A 20,331-nucleotide genomic window follows, 5' to 3' on the forward strand; every position below is an offset into this window, starting at 1 on the left:
TCAGATGTGGAGGTGTGGCTAGCTGCCCCCTTGCATCTGACATCAGATGTGGGGGGCGGGGCCAGGGGGTTTCAGCGGTGGCCTCTCTCCACGCCTGTGGTGCTATCTCTGCTCCAACCTTCACACATTGATTGGGTCTTCTTCACTGCACTGTGCATGTATAAACTGTATCTATAATTTGTCCTTGCAAAAATGTGGGGTACATATACAGAGAGAGCATACGTGCATCTTGTACATCTGAAGCTCCAAATGTAGATGACCCAGTCAATATGTAGGTGCCAGGACAAGGCCAGTGGGCATGATCCCTCTTAACCTTACTACAAGCACTGATTATCTCCCCATTAGAGTTATTTCCATAGTGCTCATGTAAATACCAATTAAGGGTAGAGAAATCAATTTATGTACATGCGTGTGTAAATCAGGTGCTATATATGGGTATGACAGGTCATCAGATATTTGCTCAATTTTGAATGTAGGTGGGTTTCATAGAATTATATACTTGGAGGGTGCCATTTACCAGATTCTTTCTGCTTGGCTGCCATGTTCACTTGCTTGGATTTCTCTGCAAGTATACAAATTTTTGACATATAATGCTACTCCACCTGCATACACAAACACACACACACACACACACACACACACACACACACCCTTCAGCCTGGGAGTCACCCCACCAATATCAAGTCATATTTATGTTGCTGTACTAATAGTTCTAGCTCTTCTTGTTTTATGTTTTATGTACATACATTGTAAATGAGTTTATAGACATTGAATCCACGGATGTTATGCTCCAACGTGTCTGCTATTTATTGTAGTCCTGGGCAAGTCATCATTATTTCTCTGCTCAGTCTACTTCAAAGTTGTTGTGAAGTTACAACAAGAACAGAGTCCTTGCAATAAAGTGAGAAACAACTTGGGCTTCTTTTATTTTATTCAAAAGTTGACCTTTAGTGGAAATTTAAAAGAAATCCATGACAGGTGTAGCCTGCTTATCTAAACAGGTATCTATCCAAGTGTCACTAGAGAAAAACATGAGTCATGCCTTTTAGTTACTGATCTGATTTAGTTTCTCTCCCAAAACTGACAACAAAGTCATTGTACAGATTGATGTCCTCCGTGTTCCATGTTCAAACAGAATTTACTTTTGATTTATTAGAGTTCCTGGTACACATGACTTACCTGTTTTATTGTGCAATTACTTTTAGTGGCTTTTCCTCTGCTAATTTGAAACCTAAAAATATTGGGCATGATCCAGCCAAAGCTAAGCATTTAAAGTCCCATTCATTCCTGAAACTCACAGTGAAATCAGTGGAAGATGAATGTACATAACTTTGACTGGATCATGTCCATAACTTACAGTTTCTTTATTTACCAATGTGTTGTATTTCTGAGTCTTCTCACTGACTCTGAAGTATTTCAGTTTTTTTATTTCAGTATGTTTTATTTGGCTCAGACTATCCTTCTAACAAATATATGATTATAAAGCTATTTGTTTGTGATAATGGAGAAATGTGAAACTGCTAACCATTGTTTTCTAAGAAAATCTGAGACTATATTCCCATCTGATGAGAATAGATCACTTTAAGCACAAGTTGGCTGTGGAATGAGTTAATGAAGATCAATACAAGCTACATTTCATCATTTTCAGAGACAAAAATGGGACTTGGGTGAGGGATGTGTGGTTCTCTGCCTATTATCATGTTGCCTAAAAGCATTCTCTCTTGTTCATGTTGTCTGTGCCAAATATAACTTGTGTCTTCTAAAATGAAAAAGCTACAGTGAAAAGTGGGATTGACATAGTTACCAGCTCCTCACAATGTCAATTTGGGATTCAACCATTTAGGCTAAAATTATACTTAGAGGTAAATGAATGATAACAGAGTAGATTTCTCTTATGTGATCCAACCCTCAGGTTTGTTCCTAGAAGAGAATCTATTTGGGATTCTCAAGAGAATCTGCTTTGTTTCTAGAAGAGAATCTGCTTGGGTATTAAATGACACCTCCCCCCTGCAATTCTCACTAGTGTGGTTGTCTTCTTTGCAACCATTAAAGATTTTGTTATGTTTGTGGTACAAAGGCTACAGTTCTGAAATGACATTTCAGTTCTCTGTCCATTCTCTGAGGGTGTTGGTCTGTTTGCATTGACATTACAGTAATAAAGGATTTTAATACAAGAATTAGCAAATCGACAAAGGAAAGTGAGCTAATCTAGTAATGATATTTAAGTCATACTGTGCTTATGCATTTTATGCATGATTTGGTGACAGTATGCATGGAATAGAGTCCCTTGCAACTATGCTACTGCATGATTGTTCCATTTATGTCAATGGCAAATCTCCCATGGATTTCAGTAGATCTGGATTGCAGCCGTAGTAAACTAAACTTCAGCACCACAGGCTTTCTGGAAAAGATCTACCTCCTTCACTAGCTACTGGAAAAGATCTACCTATTACACTAACTACCATCTGGAACCTACCTGAGAGGTAGGAGCAAAACCTGAGAGGTAGGAGCAGTGCCTCCCATCCCCAACCCCCTCAGATGCTCCAGAAGGATACTATGGTTGATAGTATCAAAAGTCACCAAGAGTACCAACAGAGTCACAGTCCCTCTGTCAAATCCCAATTGAAGATCATCCATCAGGCCAACCAAGGCAGTCTCTACCCCATAGCCCACTCAGAAGTCAATCTGAAATTAGTCTAGAATAATCAGTTTCCTCCAAGACTGCCTGGAGCTGGGAGGCCACAACCCTCTCAATTACCTTGCCCGACCACAGAAGGTTGGAGACAGGCCTATAGTTGCTTAGCTCTGAGGATGCAACACAGGCTTCTTCAGAAGAGGTCTAATAATTGCCTCCTTAAGGCAAGGAGGCATCCTCCCTTCCTCAGCATTTATGACCTCTAGCAGGCCTTCTGCAACAATCTCCCTGCCGGATAGTATAAGCCACGCCGGAAAAGGGTCAAGAGAACAGGTGATAGGCCGCACTATTCCAAGCAGCTTGTCCACATCCTCAGGAGTCACAAACTGGAATTGATCAAGCATAACTACATAAGAGGAGTCGCTGAACGCCTCCTTATGAGACACTGTAGTAATTGAGTCTAAGTCCGAATACGAGAGATTTCCCCCACAAAGAACTCATTTAAAATGTCACAAAGGGTAATTGATGGTTCCAGATTCTGATACAGGGGAGGAGGGGCACATACTAGCTCTCTCACCACCCTGGACAACTCTGCTGGACATGAGGGAGGAGATCTGGTCTTGTGGTAGCAATCATGACCTGTCCCCTTAGCTAAGCAGGGTCTGACCTGGTTGTATATGAATGGGAGACTACATGTGTGAGCACTGAAAGGTATTCCCCTTAAGGGATGGAGCCATGCTGGGAAGAGCATTTAGGTTCCAAGTTCCCTCCTTGGCATCTCCAAGATAGGGCTGAGAGAGATTCCTACCTGCACCCTTGGAGAAGCCACTGCCAGTCTGTGTAGACAATACTGAGTGAGATGGACCAATGGTCTGACTGTATATGGCAGCTTCCTATGTTCCTATGAGCTTGAGGATGCAATACGTCAGAAAAGAATAGCTTCTTTGCTACACGTATCACCTGAGCATATACCTTCAAATGCGCTCATTGTTGTAATCTGTTGAATTAAAGTCAAGTCTGTCTCCACTTGTGCTCCAGTCATCTACCTCACTGCTTCAGCCCCCATAATTATTTCATATGGCAGGGGCCAATTTCAAAGCAGGTTGGAGAGGATGCTTAGGAATGATCATATCTATTGCCCTGGTGAACTTGCTGTTCCAGTTCCCCACCAGGACATCAAAGGGTCATAGGGAATAGGAAGCTGCCATATACTGAGTCAGACCATAGGTCCATCTAGCTCAGTATTGTCTACACAGACGGGTAGCAGCTGCTCCAAGGTTGCAGGCAGGAATCTCTCTCAGCTCTATCTTGGAGATGCCAGGGTGGGAACTTGGAACGTAGATGCTCTTCCCAGAGTAGCTCCATCCCCTAAGGGGAATATCTTACAGGGCTCACACATCAAGTCTCCCATTCATATGCAACCAGGGCAGACCCTGCTTAGCTAAGGGGACAAGTCATGCTTGCTATCAAAAGACTTGCTCTCCTCTCCATCAGAGCCAACACTAAATCCCTTCAAGACTTCTTGGAATACTATTGGATCCAATAACCTTCTTGGGTCGACCATCCTAATAGGCCCCTCACTCCTGCGAAGGTGGGACATGATTGTGAGTCCAACATTAACCAGATGGTAGTCCATCCATGATAATGGGGAAATCACAGGAGTCTCCACCCTTGGAAGACTACCTTGATCAGAGTGAAAGACCAGATCAAATGTGTGTCCATCAACGTGTGTTAGTCCTGAGATCACTTAGGATAGGCCCATAGTCATTATGGCCACTATGAACTCCTGAGCTGCCCTGGACAGATTGGTCCCAAAGTGAACATTGAAGCTCCCCCCACCCCCTCCCAAGCCTGGAGTACTGCAAAACCAAGCTCAAGACCAAGTCCACTTGACGGTAAATAAATTATTAGACCAGGGCTGCTCAACTTTGGCCCTCCTGCAGATGTTGGCCTACAACTCCCATACTCCCTTGCTATTGGCCCCTGAGGCTGGGAATTATGGGAGTTGTAGTCCAAAAACAGCTGGGGGGCCTAAGTTGAGCATGCCTGTATTAGACATTTCAGCCATATATGTTTAACACCCCGCCATGAGGCCCAGCTTTCTCATGCATTTAAAATCTGTCATCCCAAAATCCCAACAGGAAGTCATGTGACACATTGGGAACAACTGCATAGTATGGGTTCTCTTAGTCACTCCACTTGGTAAAATAAATGCACATGAACAGGCGTCAAAATCATACTAGCAGCAAGCTCTGCCCAAATACACATTCATTTTTGTGTCTGGAATGAAGGTACATATGTATACTTCTGATCTGCAAAACCATGAAATCAGGGTTCCAGATTGTACATTTGTATGTGCATAGGCTAATATCAGGCACTGGGATGAATATATGGATAGAAAGATAGATTAGGGGCAGAGCCTGTAGCCATGATGCTTCCTTCACACTTTTATACACATCAGTTTTACCTATTTGACTTACTACAACTGGTTCATGATGGCCCCTGCTATTCAGTCATGAGGTTGCCCTTTGTTCATTGTTTCTACTCATTCAAACAAGTGAAAAGGGCTAACTTTTCAACCAAAACATGGATACACTTTTAGACAGCCTCCATACTTTTCCCTACTTGTGTGAATGGTCCTGAAAGGTCCAACTCTGGGTAGTGTATGTTAGGGATGTGCACGGAACCGGGATGGGGTGGCTCGAGGGGTGGGGGGGTGTCACTTGAAGGGTGGGGGAGGGTGCACACCCCTCCCCCCGCTTTCCCCCTGCCAGTGCTCGGTTTCTGTAAAAGCCTTTGGGGCGGCAGTATACCTCCCTGCTGCCCCTTTCCCCTCTTTGGCCGGAAGTACTGGGTGCATGTGTGCATGTCACGTGCATGTCATATGGGCATGCATGTGCACCTAGTACTTTTGGCTACTTCTGGCCAAAGAGGGGGAAGGGGCGGCAGGGAGGTACACTGCCACCACAAAGGCTTTTACGGAAACCGAAAGCTGGTGGAGGGGGAAGCAGGGGGAGGGAGAAGTGCACCCTCCCCTGCCCTTAAAGTGACACACCAGTGTTTGAACCTGTTTGGAGGCCTGTAAAATGGTTTCAGAACAGGTTCATGCACATCCCTAGTGTGCGTGGGTTGTATGTGTGGATGGGTGGGTGCATGGGTGGATGGATGCTATGCAAACAAGGATACAGAGACATAATATATTGATACCTAAAACTGAGGTCTCTGTGTTCTGTATGCACATATACACATTATCCCTATTCAGACATCACATTATACATGCGTTCAGGTGTCTGCTTTTGTGAATGACTACACATACATTTCTTTTAAAAGTGTACCCGGATACACTTTTAGAACCTCTCAGATGCAGGAACAGTTAGGAATTGTACTCCTGTTGGTGTTCAACATAAATTGTGAATAACTGTACAGTACATGAGTACACCATGTGCACATTGTAAGTGTGCTGAACAATGAACATAACGTGTGAATGTGGCTACTAAACCTTTTGAAAGACTCCAGTTTCAAGGTACTTAAGTAGGACTGGAAGGCCCGAAAAGAGAAATGCCTAAAAAGAGAGGAGTATGTTCTCTATTCCACTGTGAACTAGGAGAGAGGAGAAACATGGTGACATAACTACAGTGACTAATTCTTACCATAAGCTTTGATTAAGAGTTATTGGGAATGCTGGAGAAAGAAGTATGAGTGACACACATTGGTGCTTTCATTTTCCTATTCATCATCTATAATACATCATCTATGGTACAGAGATATGCTCTCCAATATGTTCACAGTAAAAATGTGTGTTCATAGTCAGACTGCAAATATTATTCCACTGGTGTAATAAGAGACCATTGTTTATGTCTTAACACCAGAATATCTATCTTCTACATTCTCCAGTGATGGTAGGTCTGGCTGTAGCTGAACTATGCAAGCAAAAATGTCCTATGTCAAAGAGAAGGAAGAGAGCTTTTTTAAAGCTCTCCCCAGGTACATTTTCATACAATGGATACACAAAGAAAGATTAAACCATCATGTTCCTTGAAAGTTGTGTTTGTGTCTGTTTGTGACACACACATAGTAGCTTTGAAATTAAACATCCTGTCCCCCACCCTGGAAAAAATACAGCACAGCCAGATGTTTTCCCTTCCTTGTATTTATGTCTGCCTTTGGTCCCAGTAATACTGGCTTTTATACACACACTTCAAATGAATTCTTTATATTGTCCGGCATTAGGATGGATAAACACACTTTTTTTAAAGTACGTAAATGTCCTTTTTATTTGTCATGTTGAGGTAAAACTAGTGTTGGTACCAAAAGTTCAAAAAAGTAAAATTCACAGTAAATTTTAGAGTGTATTTCAAAAAGAAGCACCTGAGAATTTTCAAGAGGAACCAAAAGAGTTTTAAAGACAAGTGAAATTCTGGGGGGGCAGGGGGCGATGTTCTGCAGCTCCTTAGAAAACAACATACCAGGCAATACATGGATAATGATTTCATGTCAAACTCCAAAGCAGTACACACAACAAGAATCCCTAATTGTACAATCCACTTGCAATGACCTATAAAAATGAATGAGAACTGTGCTCTTGCACAAATCTCTTCAAGCAAGCCACTTTGAAATGGAAGAATTTCCCAGTGGATTGTGCATTAGTACTGTTGCAAAGTTTCACAGAGATGTCAAGATAATATTTATTTAAAAGTTTTGAATACTCCACTTTATTTAAATGCGGATATTAGTGCTTTTAAAATGCTGTTAATGTTGCTGTAATACTACCTGGTGTACTTAATGCTTGAGAAGTAGGGGATTTAAGGAATGGTCAGTATGATTAAAATAGACTGATAAGTGGATCAGGACTTTGGCTGTAGTGACAGCCAACAGTATGAACTGTGAAGAGCAAGGTTAGCTGACCTATTAAAGTACATATTGTGGAAAGGCTCTCTGATTGATTTATGATTTTTTATTTGAAGTACTGAGAATTGTCAGATGGAAAATTATGTTTCACCAGCTTATTAAACTTGCCAGTTGTGCTGCAACTTATGGTGCAATCTTTATCTTGTTGCAGTCCATAGCATCTTTCTCCATGGATTTAAGCAGCTGTGTATTAACTGACTCAGCCATAAATTCTCCAGGTGGGAAAATGAATGCCCAATTTTTTTATTGGATTAGATCTGATTGGGGTAGGAACCAATCAGATCCAATACAAGGGAAGGTCTTATCTACTATTAATTGGATTGGTTGTGGGAGTTGGCTCTCTCCATGTTGACAGTGCCGTGGGCTCTCCTTCCTCCTTCATACTTGAAAAAGCTGCTGCTTCAGTGGGCAACGTCAGTGAAGTTTCCTCCCTTGCAGCCAGACCATAATACTATGCAGAAGAAAGAAGCTTCATGAACGTCACATCCTTTCCCCAGTGCATTACTGGGTTTTAGCGGAGTTATCCATTCTTTCCCAGTGATGCCCTGGGCAAAGATGTTTATCATGGCATTGCCTCCTTCCCTGGAACATTATAGTCTGGCTGCTGAACCATCATGTACCATTCTGTACCCCAGGCCTAGGACATTTGGGGTTTTAGTAAAAATGAGCATGTTTCCTGAGCTTGGAAACAAACTGGAAGTTGACAAAGATCTCTGAAGTAATGCACTCACTCACTCACTCGAGCTTTATTACAGTCTTAGTGTAGAAGTAATGCACTAAGGGTAGGCAATAGCACTAAGCACACTGGCCACTACATTCCTCACCAGTTGACGTTTCCAAATACTGGTTTGGAAATGCTTGTATTCATTTGCTGTGGTAAAGAATATATTCTCTGACTTCACACATTTCTAGCCAAAAGTAACTTTTTTGCACACTAAAGGTAAAGGACAAAGGATAAAACAAACAACCTTGTATCATTATAAAAAATAGTATTCTAGTCAATGGAGAAATTAGAACTGTATCTTTGATGTGGGTACTATTTCCAAACTAAAGTAATGCACATTATTAAAGGGGCATGGTTAAGGTAAAGTGTGCCATCAAGTCGATTTCGACTCCTAGCGCCCACAGAGTCCTGTGGTTTTCTTTGGTAGAATACAGGAGGGGTTTACCATTGCCTCTTCCCATGCAGGATGAGAGTATGCCTTTCAGCATCTTCCTATATCGCCGCTGCCTGATATAGGTGTTTCCCATGGTCTGGGAAACATACCAGCGGGGATTCAAACCGGCAACCTTCTGCTTGTTAGTCAAGCATTTCCCTGCTGCACCACTTAAGGTGCTATAAAGGAGCATGGTAGTGCCCCTTTAATTAAGGCATGTAGCAAAAAAAAGTTTGGTCATTATAAGCCTCAAAATTCTATTGCTTTTAAATACGCCAACTGCTGGGCTAGTTGAAACTTGGTAACTTGAAACTTGGTAGGTGTGATCTACTTGATGAGGTCCGCAAATGTGCTGAATTTCAAGGAGATATGATATTTTAAAAAAATGTCACAGCTACAACAGGTTAAAAAGTGCTGAAAATTGAAACTTTGGTCCTTTTTCTTAATCTTTAGAACAACTTAGCACAAATTTATTGCATATTTGGGAGAAAATGACTGATGTACTCCAACAGGCTTGTCAAGGAGTGCTATTTTGGCTTTGCGAGGTTTTGAGCAGCAGTTCAAAAGTTAAGGTTTTCCTGCCTCATTAAAGTGTATAGGAAGCAAGTGCTAACGAAGTTACACAGAGCATGACTGTTTGGAATAATGAAGCCCAAATACTAACATATTTTATTTACTTATCTGTTTATTTATTACATTTCTAGACCGCCCCATGCAAAAGCTCTGGGATGTGCACAACAAATTTTAAAAACATAAAAACAAACACCATTTAAAAACACACTGCTTAAAACAATATAATTTTTTAAAAAACAATTCAGAGCCATTTAAAACCAATTAAAATACTTAAAAACAATTTTAAAACATTGGAAGGCCACGCCAAATAAGTACATTTTTAGAACTCTCTTAAAGGCCAACAGCGATCCTAAATTACGGATATCTGCTGGATATCTGCTGCATTCCATAGGCCAGGAACAGCTACAGAGAAGGCCCAGTTCTGAGTCACCACCAGACGTACTAGTGGTAACTGGAGATGGACCTCTCCAGATGACCTCAACGTGTGATGGGGATCATACAGAAGAAGGTGCTCTCTAACGTGGCCTGGACCCAAGTCTTTCAGGGCTTTAAAGGTAATAACCAGCACTTTGTATTTTGCCCAGAAACATATAGGCAGCCAGTGCAACTGTTTTAATACAGGCATAATATAGTCTCTCCAGGTAACTCCAGAGACCAGTCTGGATGCTGCATTTTGAATTAACTGAAGTTTCCAAACTACGTACAAAGGCAGCCCCACGTAGAGTGCATTGCAATAGTCGAGCCTGGAGATAACCAGCTGATGTACCGCTGTTTTGAGATCATTCTTTTCATGGAATGGATGCACCTATCGAATCAGCCAAAGTTGATAGAAAGCTCTTCTGGCCATTGCCTGCTGAGATACCATGGTGAGGCCTGGATCCAAGAGCACTCCCAAGCTGTGTACCTGTTCCTTCTGGGAGAATATAACCCCATCTAGGACAGGAAAATCTAATGTATCCCTCAAATTCTGATACCCCACAACGAGCACCTCCGTCTTGCTTGGATTCAGCTTCAATTTGTTATCCCTCATCCAAACCATTACTACCCGTAGGCAGGCATTTAGGGAATGAATGCCATTTCCTGATGGTGATGATGATTGATGATGATAAGGAGAAATAGATTTAGGTGTCATCAGCATACATATAACACCCAGCACCAAATCTGCTGACCTCACCCTGTGGTTTCATGTAGATATAAAAAAGTATTGGTGACAGAATGGAGCTCTGAGGGACTCCATATAATAGCTCCCATTTCAAAGAGCAACCATCAAGTTCTACCATCTCAAATCTACCTGAGAGATAGGAGCAGAACCCCTGCAAAGCAGTGCCTCCTATCCCCAACTTCCCCAGGCGATCCAGAAGGATACCATGGCTGATGGTAATTGAATGCCACCAAGAGATCCAAAAGAACCAACAGAGTTAAACTCCCCCTGTCAATTCCTTGGTAAAGATCCATCAGGCCAACCAAGGCCATCTCAACCCCATAGCCTGCTCTAAAACAAGTATGAAATGGGTCTAAATAATCAGTTTCATCCAAAATTGCCTGGAGCTGGCTAGCCACCACTATCTCAATCACCTTGCCCAACCATGGGAGATTGGGGACCAACCTATAACTATCCATCACTGAGGGATCTAGAGAAGGCTTCTTAAGAAGTGGTCTAATCATGGCCTCCTACAAACAAGGAGACATCCTATCCTCCCTCAGTGATAAGTTGATGATATTAACTAGGCCAACTCCAACAATCTCCCTGCTAGATAGAAGCAGCCAAGTTGGGCAAGGATCCAGAGAACTAATGGTAGGCCACATCGCACGAAGCAACTTGTCCACGTCCTCAGGCATCACAGATTGAAACGGATCCAATCCAATACCGCAAGATGGATTGCTGGACACCACCTTAAAACAGTGGAGTCAAAGTAGGCCCGGATACAAGAGATTTTGTCCACAAAGAACCCATTAAAAGCATCACAGCAGAACGTAGTTTCCAGAGACTGGTTTGAAATGAAAGGAACCTGAATCAAACTCCTCACAACCCAGGACAAATCTGCTGTATGCGAACCTGCAGAAACAATGTGTGCAGACCATAATTGGTTTTTTGCCACATACACTGCTTCTGCATAAACCTTCAAATGGGCTCTATTCTGTGTCCTGTCAATTTTGCGCCAAGTTCTCCTCCACTTGTGTTCTAGTCACCTACCTTGCTGCTTCAGACCCCACAACTCCTCTGTATACCAGAGGGCCACTTTTAAAGCAGGTTGGAAGGGATGCTTAGGAGCAATCATGTCTACCACCCTGGTGTGTTCTCTGTTCCAGGTTCCTACCAGCGCATTGACAGAATTACTGACAGCACCAACATTAAACTCTCCAAGGCTTTTTCAAATCCACCAGTAACCTGGTGGGAGAAGCTGGGTCCAAACTGGGCAATTAGCTTCCCCCATCCAGGTCTCAGTTATACAAGCCAGGTCAGTTCCCTCATCTATGATCAAGTAATGGATAATTTCGGTCTTATTCTGAACCATTGCAGAATAGCAAAGCGAGGCATTGCAGAGGAGCAAAGCTAGGTTCTGTGGGTAGTTGGAACTGCTCCCCGAGACCAGAGAGCTGACAGTACAGCCAGAAGTGGAAATAGTTACTAAATTACTGGTTTCCCTTCCCCTGTAATGGCAGCTGCTCTGCCAGTGCCAATTCTTCTATTCCCCACCACAACAGTAATAGCTGTCCCAGGGCTGCTGGACACCCCCCCCCCCACCAAAACACATGACAACAAAAGGCCTGGCACAAACCAGTAAAGGACTAACAAACATTAACCGAAACCCCCAATCCCACCTTAATAGAACCTCACCCCAGACCCAGTCCCACACCGAAGGCCCGGCACCAATGGCTGGCCCCCTTTGGCAGCTGGCTTTGGCGATTGCCTGCAGGCGGCCCACCAACTTGGCTCGCCTCCAGTGTGCCTTCTTCCTATTTATGCTCCCCAGGGCTCCAGAAAATCTCCCCTCTCACAAGAGATCTCTGGTCCTCAGGGACAGGTGGAAGTCAAGTACTTGGGTAAAAGGCACAAGTAGAATAGGACAGCAATCAGGCTGCAAACAAGCTGATTCTTCAGAAGGTCTGGGGCTGCAAAAACAAACCTCCTTGGCTGAGACAGGAATGCGCAGGCAGGGCGAAACGGCTGTTGTTTGTCCGGGGATGTCAGGAAGCTGACAAAATCTACCCCCATCTCCTCTCCTCACCCGCCCAGACCTCCCCTCAGAGGTTTTGGCAGTAACTCTGACATCAGTGGGGGGGCTAGCCATTGCACTCTATTATAGCAATAGCACTTACATTTATATACCGCTTTATAGCCAGAGCTCTCTAAGCGGTTTACAATTATTGCCCCCAACATTCTGGGTACTCATTTTACTGACCTCGGAAGGATGGAAGGCTGAGTCAACCTTGAGCCCCTGGTCAGGATCGAACTTGTAACCTTCTGGTTACAGGGCGGCAGTTTTACCACTGCGCCACCAGGGGCTCTATTGCCGGTGAAGGCCTCTTTAGTGATGGAAGGTGAACTCAGGGAAGGGTTCAGGAAGGAGACATCGATTGGACAGCTGGGGAAAGTTAGGGGTAGTTAAAGCAAAGTGGAGGAGAAGCAGGTTTTTTTGACTATATACTACTATATAGTTTTTTAACTATATACCATGGAGCAGGAATCTGTTGTGTAACTATGTTATTAATTTGAAATGTTTATCTAAAAATATATATCATGTTTCAGCTCACAGTAGATGCACAGTTTTTGTAAAAAGTGGGAGTGAGAGCATTTCAGAGCTTCTCTTGACTAGTATTTATTGTATTGAGAGTTGGTTTTGTCAGTTGGCAGGCAGAGAATATTAATGAAGCATTTGCAGACAAGCAATCTAAACAGGTTGATCATGATTGACTAGAATCTACAGTGCATGATATCAAGATGAATTATTTGTCGTGGCTGTTTCTCTGACGTTGTTACTTCAATTTTCATCCTTTTTAAGTATTTGGTATAGTATTCATTGCTGCCTGTCTTTGTTGGCCAAGCCTTTTGCTATTGCTAGTGCATATTTTGCTCATTTTCAAGCTGTCTCTATGTTACACTCCCCCACCCCAACTGACAACAATTCAGCTAGGGGCCAATTCATTGATTTTTCTCTGATTCAAACTAGGAACAAAGCTGGAAACTGCATGCATTTTACCAGCGGGATGGAGAATGGCACATGAAAATGGGTGCTGTGTGCACACTTCCTCTTCCTTATCTGACAACTGGGACTGTGCATGTTGACCCCATGCAAATAAGCAAAAACTGTACTATTCAACTGTTAAGAAGGGGAGAAGGACCTGGCTTCAATTCTAATTTCTCTGCCAGGGCTGATAGGTCGGCTTTCCAAATTTCTTTAAAAAGGAGTCATGTACTCTTCTGCTCCATATATTCTCTGTGGGATCTGATTCTTCCAGTCCAATAGCAGTTAGAATAACAAAATTGTGATATATTTTGAATTTGGTAGTTATGCTCCTTAAATCTGCTGGCTCATGTATTTTGATTTCTGTTACTGTTTCCCAGTAGGCAAGATGTGTTTTTGATATACCTATAAATGACTTTTACTAGTGGCAACACGAATCCCTTCTGTAAACCTGAAAAAGGACATGAAGACACGAAGCTATCTTCTGTGACTCTCTGGTCACACAGTGTTACGTTCATGACACTTGCAATTATCAGATGTCTGTCATTTGAAATATTCATCACATGATGACTCTCCACATGATGTTCTTGGTAGCTGTGAGTGAAAAGAAAGCTCTAATGTGACACTATTGAATGTATCACCATGTGGAAGTCTGCTCTGGGAAGAGGGGAAACCTTATGATTCAGAGGCTCTTTACCTAGGTATCCATCTTATTCGTTTGTTATTTCTCTGTGTAAACCGCCCTGAGCCATTTTTGGAAGGGCGGTATAGAAATTGATTTTATTTATTTATTTATTTATTTATATTATTATTATTATTATTATTATTATTATTATTATTATTATTATTATCCATGAGTATCCATGTGTGTATGGCATGGTTCTTGCTGAAGGGATAAATATGTCACAGTTGTACCACTTCTCACTAGAGTCAAGGCTCCCCCAGTAAAATGCCCTTATGAGGGGAAATACATAGAACACTAACTTGTAGAGTAAGAGGCTAGCCTAGAATTCGTTTCTTGGCATTTAGTTTTCCATGTGCAGGGGGTCTTTTGTTTTTGTTTTGCTTTGCAGGAGCATCAATCATGTGATCTCTCACCCACAGCCTAAGTGGGTGGCAGCGACAGTTGGGGTTTGGACATGTGCTGAGGCCCTGCCCAGTACCTGAGTTGACTGACAGCCTGTGTGGAAGCAGCAGCACTCTAAAGTACCTTCTGGTGTGCTTCATGGTGGCTGTACTGCCGCCATCTCTTTTTTAAAACAATAGTGCAATGCACTCATCCATTTGCCTCATAGCTGACTCAGCAATGGGACAGACACACTGTGTGTCTGTGAAGCAATCTGAATCACTGCTGCCCAGCCATCTCATCTAGCCGGTGGGGTATTATCTGAGCCTATTAGCACATAATGTGGAACTGGAGTTTAAGGGGCCAGAGGTTTCCAAACCTGCACATCCAAATGCAGGAAGCTCTGGTTCCACAAGGAGAGTGACCCGAGGTTTGCTTTTTGAAACTCCAATTTGTACCCTCGGGTTGCAGTGAGCTTTGCCGCCCCAACATAGGTTGAATGAGGCCTGTGTTATGTCTGAATGCAGAATGCGTTATGTCTGAATGCAGAACTGCAGGCTGCATTCCCTGTAACCAGAGTTGAGGGAGGAAGATCATCCCTCTCTCTGGCTGTGATTGGTTTTGAGGGCTGTCCTTCATACAAGAAGGAAGCCTGCACAGCCAGTTCCTCCTCCTCTCTGCAGACTGCAGACTCCCTGTGCTCCATTGTGTCTGAATCTGGACAGAAGAGCAGGGTGGGGTGGGGTGGGGAATGTAACCGCGGGTCCATTGGACCCACAGTTCTACATTACGTGTGAATTTGGCTTCTAGGTGATAGGGAGCCAGCAGCATTTCAAAACACTGACACCCTGTCATCCAGTAATTGTGGGGTAGACTCAGAACGTGTCTGAGTATGCCTTCAGGAGGCAGGTGCCAAGGGTACTATTGGTGAGATGATCAATGCATGCCTTTGCCCAGGGTTTCCTGCAACTTGGCACCAACCCTGTACAGTCTAGACACTATTTTTGTTTTATTTTTGTGACAACTAGGCTTAGGTGCCATTGATTTTGATGGAAAATCAGTTCAATGCAAGCGTGCTGAAGAGTACAGCATTTGAAATTAACACCACAATAATTTTTCTGTATATTGACTTTCACTTATTATTAGCCATAGTGCAACATGGGATTTATGGCCAGAACTGCTGTTCTTGTCCAGAGGACACTTACTGTACAAAGAATGGATATAAATTTTGAAATGAAGCAGGGCTTCACTTCACTGGGACTGGGGCATAAATGCATTTACTGGTTTGATCCCACCCACCCACTTTCTTGTCTGCAGAGATATCCCACCCCCTTTTTTTGTCATGGTGCTAAAATTTTGTAAGCTTTTGAATGACCTTTGTCAAGTGATACTTGAGCAGCTGTAGGTAAATAGCTGCTATTATATTTATAGCATCAGCAAGAGGTGCAGTATATATAGTGGACTACAAAGGCTAGTATTAAACTTCTTATCTATTTAAATATGTAGATTCCAATCTTGAAAGCTCAAGATCAGTTACAGTAATTTAAAAGAAGTATGCATTAAAACAGTTTAAACATATGATATCTTAAAATTATTAGTGTGTCCTAAGAGGAGGGCAGGAAAGGAGACACCCAGGCCAGGGGAATGCACCCCATCAGCTCTCATAGAGATTAGCACTGGCCTGTGAAGACTGTAGGGGCAACCCCTCCCCCAGCTTCCCAAGGGTACTGAAAGACCTGTGTGCCCCGAGAGGAAGGCAAGAAAGAAAGTCCAGGGAGCTTTTGTCCTCAGCTCATGAAAAGACCAACTGCCTGAGGCAGCACTACTTTGTAGATTTTACATTACTTGTTTATTTTTAATATTGTAGACCACTTTGGATGCCTTAGTCAAGGCAGAAAAGTGGTATAAAAATGCAACAAACAAACAATAAGTACATACATCTTAATCCTAGCCAACAAACACCAGCCCAGTTCCATTTAAGTCTCACCCTGTTTCCAAAAAGAGATTCTACGGCAGTCATGTCAGGGCATAAGAGTCCACAACTGTGAATCAGTCTGTATATAACCTAGTTGGTTATTCAAATATGGCACACAGATGACTTTATAAATTGGGCATGTGGAGTCATCTTGTGCATCATAAATGGGATGTGGAACCTGGGGGAGAAGACTGTCTCCTAGATATACAGTACGTTTCAAGGTTCATAATTCAAAGCAACAAGCTTGAATTGTGCTGAGAATACAAGGACAGAGCCACAGCAGATGCTAGTGTAGGGATATAGTATAGTTTGAGAAGCCTATCTCTATTATGAGTTGCCTGCTGGGCAAGAGCCATGTGGATTTTGTGCAGCACACTTTTGCTGCTTAGCAATCATGAAATAGTAGTAGGAGTAATACAGTAATCATAATTTATTAGCAGCATGGAGGAGATTAACAACATGATAGATAGTTTGCATTATCAGGGGATAACTTAAGTGTATGGTGCAGCCCCAACAGAAAGCAATGTCATCATGAAATATAGTCAGATGAGAAGCAGGCAGTGCAAGGATACATTGATTGATGTCCTTGATTTCTAACCTTGATATCCATTATTTTTAGAAATCATCCTGAACGGTTGATTTCAAAAAAAAAGATGGGGACGTCCCAGGTAAATTTAGTACTACAGTTATGTGCAAAACAAAACACTAAAAAAGCCTGCTAGCTCTTGAGGCTGATTTGCCAGTGGATGTTTTAGTCAAACTCTACACGAATTACAGGCTGCGCTTGCTGAAGTAGGAGCATGAAGTTGCCCATCTGTGAGCTCTGACTCATTGGCAGATTGATGAGAAGTACAATCTTGTTTCTAAGGCAGAGCTCCAAACACTGATATGCTCTAGATTTTGACTCTGATGCCATTCCTGTAAACTCAGAGCTGCTACGGGGATGTCATAAGAATGTTGTGTTTAACAGTCTTATATTTGAATACAGTTAAGGTTCAGTGTGTCTAAATGAAGAATTTCAGCTACCTACAACTCTAATAGTGTGTATTTGGTCCACAGACCTTTCTACAACCAGGATTAAACAATAATACTGAAAAATTACAAAATTAAAATGATATAGTTAATCTCCCAATTAATATTTTAAATGTTAACATGACTCCTAATATATATTTAAAAATCATATAGTAAATCTCCCAAAATTCTAAATATTGATAAACAGAAATCTTCTGGTGTTTCATAAAACTCCAAGGTAATTTTTATCTTTGGCTGTTAAATTTTTACTCTTTAAAAATTATTAAAACACTTACTGCTCTATCTGAGCCATATCTGTCTTTCTCCTCTTATCTGCTAATATTTGCACGTAGCAATGTATCAATAAGAATAGGAAACACCCATATCTGTAATAGGATAGCAATTCCGCCTACCTACACAGAGGAAAGCCCCATTTCAATCCATGGGACATAGCAACATGTAACAGACATGATTAGTTAACAACAAAACCACAGCTGTATCCTAATAAGATAGATTACTTGACAGCTGAAGCAGTTACTTGTTAAATATATTTTTTTCTCTTCTGATTGCTTTTCTTTCACTTACATAAGAACCTAGGAAGTTGCATTATATCAAGTAGACTATTGGTCTATCTAGCTAGCTATTTTCTCCAGCGATCCAACTTCAGCCCTCCACTTGTTGTTAGACTTCAGCTCCCATCATTCCCAGCCACAGTGGCCAATAGGGATGCTGGAATTTTAGTTCAACATCTGCAGGAGGACTGAAGTTGTGCACTCCTGGTCTACACTGAGTGGCAGAGGACTGGAACCTCTCCAAGGTTTCAAGCAGGAGTCTTTCCCAGCTCTATCTGGAAATGCCAGGAATTGAACCTGGGAGCTTCTGCAAGAAAACAGAGGCTCAAACACTAAGATATAGACCCATCTGACTTCAGCTTATCATCCACTCTTTGAAGTAAGTGCAGTTCGGCTGCCTCTCTCATTGAGAACAATAGGATGGGACTTACTTGTGACCATCAACAATGCTATTGATTTCAATTAGACCGCACCACTCCAAACCTATGCTAGGGATGTATATGAGCTGATTTGGCACTTCCTCTGGAAAGCGCCAAACTGGCTTGGGTGCCGGCATTTGAGCTGGTTAGATGGGGCAGGGAGCAGTTCACTTAAGCTGCTGGTAAGGAGCTTGTTACCTTCTCCTCTCCACCCCACTGCTTTTCCGGGCATGGTGCATGGTCCCCAACCAGCCATGTGGGGCTGTAGTGCTGTTCCTGCAGCATTGGCACATACATGGCATGCCAAGGAGGAGTAGGTAAGGAGCTTCTTACCAGCTCCTTAAGGGAACCACTCCCTAACCTGCCAGATCGTACATGAGCCATTCATGCACATCTCTAACCTATGCATATTTTCTTGCATGTAATTTCCATCAGGTTTAATGAGAATTCTCCCAAGTAAGTGAGCACACGTCCTTAGTTGCAATTAACTTTTGATGGATTCTGCCCATTTTGTTACTACTTCTAACTAATAATTTTGCTCAGTATCATGTATGTAGAGATCAACACTTTTTTAAAGGCACTTGAGAACAGTGGGTGCAATTTCTTTCCAGTGTTAACACAAACAATAGCTTTCCACCTTAATTTGTCAACAATGTTCCAAGTCATTCAATTTCCAAAAATGTCATAAAATCTATGGGAGAACATGTTCATCCAGTAACCCAGAAGCAACTCAGCATAGCCTATGCATTTTTTTCATAGCATAGCAAAGCAATATGTTCATTCTTCCCGTAGGTTTTTCTGAGATACTCAGGCTAGTTTTGGGAGTAGTCCTATGTCATAAGAGTCCAGTGGATACATCCAGACTAAGTCCCATTGAAATTAAAACAAAATGTAAGTTTGTTTTTCAATTTATTTACATAATTGATGATTGAAGTTTAGATGGCTCTTTCTGTATTTTTCTAAAAGAAAACTAATAAAAACAATTTGAAAAAAGAAATTGATGGGACTCAAGTTAGTCATGATTAATATATCTCATGGTGTCTAGTCCTGATTAACTAGTCTGGATATTGTCCAAAACTTCTACTGACAAGTAGAGATATTCCTGCATATTGAAGACTATTTTTAATTGGAAATGCTACTACTTTTGGGGGGATGTTCTTTGGCAGCGAAATATATTTCATGTGTTTGTTTAATACATCATATCGCCAGTTGTATACCACCCAGAGACATAGGTTTTGGGCCGTATAAAAATATTTAAAATAAATAAATAAAATAATATTCTATTAAAAGTTTCTATTTTGGTTTGATTACTTTGAGCTTGTTCTGTGAAAAAAATGGGAAACCTTTCTATAAATAAAACACAACCAAGAAGTAGCACTAAGAGTGAGATCAAACATTATTTTGCGTTTTAACAGCAGTACTAAAACTTGGCCAGATCCTCACACAGCGCAAATCAACTATGCTTCACTGGAGACAGTGAAGCTAGGTAGATTGATACTAACAGACCCAAAATGTCACTTTACCATCTGTGATTAATTGCTAAATACAACTGCAGTGGCTTGGATCATTGACCTGCAAAAGCTTCAGTATACCTAATGAGGTTCTGTTAGTAACTATTACCAAGCCTTTTCCCACTCCCTGAAGGCTACCTTGGCTCTTGTACATGAGTAATCACACTACATCATCCAGTGCATGATGGCATAACTTGAGAATCTGCTATCCGTTATAGCATTTGTATTATAATCGCTTTTGTGCTATTAAATTTAATTGACTAATATATGGACAGAGTGCTGAAAAGGAAGCTATTTAAAGTACCATCTCATTTTTT

The 20,331-nt window shown here is 41.9% G+C and overlaps 1 protein-coding gene across 7 annotated transcripts in view; it reads left to right on the top strand.

Annotated features, from left to right (window-relative positions):
* Positions 1-20,331, top strand: part of SLC16A7 (solute carrier family 16 member 7) — a 156,708-nt gene that overhangs the window by 76,519 nt on the left and 59,858 nt on the right. The window contains exon 1 of one of the 7 annotated variants that reach the window (XM_053254292.1): positions 18,447-18,463. The exons of 5 other annotated variants lie outside the window; for them this stretch is intronic. The gene's annotated coding sequence lies outside the window, so the exon portion shown is untranslated. Of the gene's footprint in view, positions 1-18,446; positions 18,464-19,326; positions 19,395-20,331 lie in introns of those variants that run through there. One more of the 7 variants, XM_053254294.1, reaches the window with a different exon arrangement.

Source organism: Hemicordylus capensis, chromosome 5, assembly GCF_027244095.1.
Source record: "Hemicordylus capensis ecotype Gifberg chromosome 5, rHemCap1.1.pri, whole genome shotgun sequence".
Taxonomy (NCBI): Eukaryota; Metazoa; Chordata; class Lepidosauria; order Squamata; family Cordylidae; genus Hemicordylus; species Hemicordylus capensis.